Source organism: Lathyrus oleraceus, chromosome 4 (assembly GCF_024323335.1).
Source record: "Lathyrus oleraceus cultivar Zhongwan6 chromosome 4, CAAS_Psat_ZW6_1.0, whole genome shotgun sequence".
Classification (NCBI taxonomy): Eukaryota; Viridiplantae; Streptophyta; class Magnoliopsida; order Fabales; family Fabaceae; genus Lathyrus; species Lathyrus oleraceus.
The window spans coordinates 485,374,064-485,378,737 of NC_066582.1; positions in this window are offsets into that span (position 1 = coordinate 485,374,064).

The following is a 4,674-nucleotide window of genomic DNA, read 5'->3' on the forward strand; positions in this document are numbered from 1 at the left end:
TTGTTGATTCATGTGATTCATGCTTTGTCTTTTATTATTGTGAAATTGTGGAAGCAATTAGAAATGATCAAGGCACTTGTTTTCTTTCGAGCACAACTACATCCAAAAACAACTTACCTGTGAGCAGAGAGAGTATTTGTTAACCCCTTTGAGCTTAAACAGTTGAATCTCGGCTTGAAATAAAGCGAGATCTCAAAAATCTTTTTTTTACAACCCGGAAAATCTAGATTATTGTTCTTTTGCCGTAAAAAGTTAAGAGCATTCACTTAGGGTGAGGAAGAAATAAGTTGGGGAGAACGAAAAAGAATCGGTAAGTACCACAACTCTTGAAAAAGAAAAGAAAAACCGAGCAAGCATAAAAAATATATGTATAGAAAATATAGAAAAGAAACATCTGTTTTGTATATTTGATGTGAAAGAAAAGAACAAAAATAGAAAGAATGAAAATGAATGCTTGCTTGGAAGAAAATAGTGAAAATAAAAATTGAGTTGTGGAATATGTGTTGTGAAGGTTTCAAATAAGAAACAAATGAAACAAAGTCGAGATGTGTGAATAATACTGTGAATGTCTCTTTTGCATCGGCACTTTCGTTTCAATGGCCTTAGAAATGACCCTTGTTTGTTAACCTAACCAAGCTTCAACCGAAAAGCCCTTAGTGATCTTTATGCTTCCACAGTACCATTTTTAATTGTTAGACATTGTATGAATCTATTTGATTTCTTCATTGTTTGTTAGAGAGTGAGATTATTCCCGCGGTTGCAAACGCGTAAAATCTTCATTCCTTATTCGAAGAGGAGAGATAGGATGATTCATTCAGAATAGTATTGTTGTAGATAGATAAATATTTTGCATTGCTATTTAAGTTTTAGTTCTTGTGTATTATTTTATTCGAACCGTTGGAAACTTGTATATGCGGATTTCGCTTGTGTTTGAGCCGTTTATCCAACTTCGGAGAAACCTTTTTCTTAAAGCAAATCCTCTTGTCCTTCAAGAGGCATACTTTGCTTGAGGACAAGCAAGAATCTAGTTGGGGAGAGTTGTTAGATGCCCAAAAGTGCTTATTTGAGCTATCATATGTGGGCATCTTTCACTCTATTTCCGTGCTAAATTGTCTAAATCACCTTTGTTTTTGATGAAATGCATTACATTGATAAACAAGTTTGGTGCCTTTGATTTGTGTGTTATTGTGCAGGAAAAAGGCATGAACTAATTGAAAATGAAGACACAAGAAAATTGGCAAAGGAACCAATGAATACTAGCATTCATCAACCTGCTCGCTAGGCGAGCTGCTAGAGAAAAGCTCCAGTAAAATGTCAATAAATTCGCTAGGCGAGCTGCTAGCGAAGGTGGTAGCGAGTTCGTTCAGTTTTGGTGAAAAGCGCAGCCAGCACTCACTCGCTAGGCGAAGCTCTAGCGAGTCCCCAGCGAGCATTCCAGTAGCAAAACCTCTCAACCTCGCTGGGGCGAAGGTTGGAGCGTGTCCTTCGCTAGGCGAAGGTTTGTTCGCTAGGCGAACATGACAGTTCAACAGACCCTGTTTTCTCTGGGCACAGGTGCCTTTGGTGCCACAATTTGACCCTCGCTAGGCGAGCCATTCTGCTCGCCTAGCGAGCATGACAGCCTAGTACTACTCTATAAGTAGCAGGTGCCACTTTTGAGCACGATACCTAGTTTTACAGCATTTTTCCACTTTTGTACTTTTGTTAGATATTTTTACAGCATTGTTCTTGGGGAGCTTTTATGCCCTAGATTTCATTTCTCTTCATCTTGTAACCATCTTCTACAAAAAGAAGGTGGATTCCCATCCAATATCGATTATCCGACTTGGATGTTGATCAACCTTCTTCCGAAACTTGCCGACCAAGCTACCATGAAAATGAGTAGCTAAGTCATCCATTTGTCAAGGTTAGATGTAGGTGATTACTAGCTTTGTGTGTAAATGTAAGGATCTTCATATGTAAACTCTTTAATGGTGAATATATGATGAAAACTTTGTTTCTATTTAAAACTCTTTGTGTTGGTTTATGATCGAGAGATGTTTACCAACTCTTGACCTAGGTTTTCATCCAATCTTGTTTGTTAGCTAGAGATAGTAGCGAATGATTTTGTTCACCATAAGGTTGAACCAAAAAGTTGTCATTTTGATAGATTGTGTTCGAGAGAAACAATGGATCAAAATGGGAAAACTCACAATGTGTGTTCGAGAGAAACATATTGGGAGGACTTTGTGAAATGATTTATCATCTAAAGGAGTTTATAAGAGTGTTGACCGAACAAATACATGCAAAGTGATCATTGAACCCTAACTTTGGCAATATTTCTCATTTATTCAATCCATAACTTTTACCGCAATTTATTACCTTTTTATGCAAGATAACGTGACAACCAACCAAAACCCTATTGTTACATTGAGTTAGAATTAATACAACCATCGAACGACGGTGATATCTTACAATCCCTGTGGATACGATAACAAAAACCCGACACGTAAATTTACAATTAACAACGGGTCACCCTATCTCCATAAAAAAAAGAGTGGCTAATTACAGCACCTACGAAAACAACTAACCACCATCATTAATTGCATCGAAAATGACTAAAGTAACAATGCCATTGCTCCCTCGTGCGTTGGCTTCTGGGATATCATGATAGAATAAGATAAAATCAAAACAAAGTCCAAAACTGTTATATCGATGGATCCGAAAAATAATAAACAAGAATGGAGAAAATAAAATCCATTTAAACACTTAGAACAAGCCATGAGGTAGCTGAAAAGTCAGCACAAAGAGAAAATGAAAAACAAAACTCCCGAATCCATATATTCTCTCTCCTCTCTGCTTGAAACATTTATCCCTCTTCTCTCACTCATAACAAACAAAAATAGTTCATAGAGAGACTCAATCCAAATCTCCTAACACAAACCAAACTTCAACATTAAGGGAACATATTTGCACTCGATATTCACAAATTCATTAATCCAAATCACAAACCAAATCTCAAACACCAAACGAAAGACAAAAGAAATCAAATGCAGAGATGTGAATCACGCATGGAAAAAGTGAGCTACGCATACATTCGGTGGTATTAACATGAATCCAAGTACCACATAATGAAGAAGAGAGAAGAAAAACAACTACCAGATCGAGATTCTTCAAAGGCAGATGAATAAGTATGGGATTCCTTACTCCTCTTTCTCCTTCGGAACCAACGCCTTTCACAGCTTCGCTTAGGTTCTCCAAAGATTAATCCGAGTGATTGTTGTGTCAGCTCTTAGTGTGTGTCTTCTTTCTTTTCCAGATTTTTACTCTCCTCTTTCTTTGATTTTTTGTTAGGCTTTTTATGTTCTTTCTCACCGCTATCTGATCTTTTTGTCTTATCAACAGTTCCGCCGCTCAATGAGGAGAAAGTTCTCCCTTTTATTCATCCTGCTAGGGTTTGGAATTGGCCACTAAGATCAAAAGGGTATCGATCTGGGAGGACGCTCCCTTGCGCTGCTCTGTTGTCTACCCCATTTTGATGCTTATTCTGAAAAAGGTAAGTTGTACCTTGTACCTTCTTCTGAAAATGTTTTGATTCCCTTTTGTTGCTTGTGGACTTTTACCGCCGGTAAAAGGCTATTCACTGCTGCGAATTCACTTGAATATAATATGTGTTGTTTGATGCTTGCAGGAGGACATGTCGGGTTTGACCAATGGAATGGTGAGTAGCCAACCATTGACATCAACGTGTTGGACCAAATGTGTCTGGCAACAGAAAAAGCATGGTTGTAGGAAGGGAAAGGAGAAACGGAAGCCATTTCTTTGGCGAATTGGGTGCTTCCACAACATGATAAGTAATCGTTTTCATCAAAACCTAATCCCAATTCCATTCTGCAGACACTTATCGCTTCTCAGTGTTCGGTTCGATTGTGTAGTAGTCAAATTCAATTGCAAAACGGATCTATCTGTTGTTTTTTATCCGGTAGATCAGTTTCATTATTAATCCCCTTGATGTTTGATGTACAAAGCTTGTCTGCAAAGCCATCAATCTTACCATGATATTCCAACTTCTTTACATCATGTCCTCCAACAATAGACCCTGGTTCATCGCCACGGATTTGAAGTCCTGCATCTTCAACATAACCGGCACTCTGTAATCACTTGGTTTCGTGCCTTGGATAAAATGCAATGCTGCTTTGGAAACCAAAACTGCAACCTTTTGTGAACCACCTGCAAAATTTCCTTTTAATTTTTTTTGGTGTTTGGGTATTGACTGTTGTGTGGTTTGGTTTGATTTTCGCAGGGCTTTGGTTGCGTTTGATCCAAGGCTATGACAGTCGCATGATGACACTTGCCGTGGGCGACGATAGTTGCAGAGTTTTGGATTTGCTGCAGGATTCTGTTTGGATACTGGTGTCACGCCAAAGGGTGTTTGATTTCCTCATTGAGGCATGGTTGAGAAGCGAGTGTGATTCTCTGAGTATTGATCGTGATCTAACTCCTTCTTTCAAGACATCTGGTGCAACAATAAACTAAAACATGCACATTGGATAGCCCACAAATTCTACCAGCAATGGATTACATGTATTATGCCAACCATTGTTTACACATATCAAGCACAGGAAGCGCATTTGCATGCAGTGCCTGATGAGCAACATATGGAACATCAACCACACTTCCACTTCGAGAAGCAAT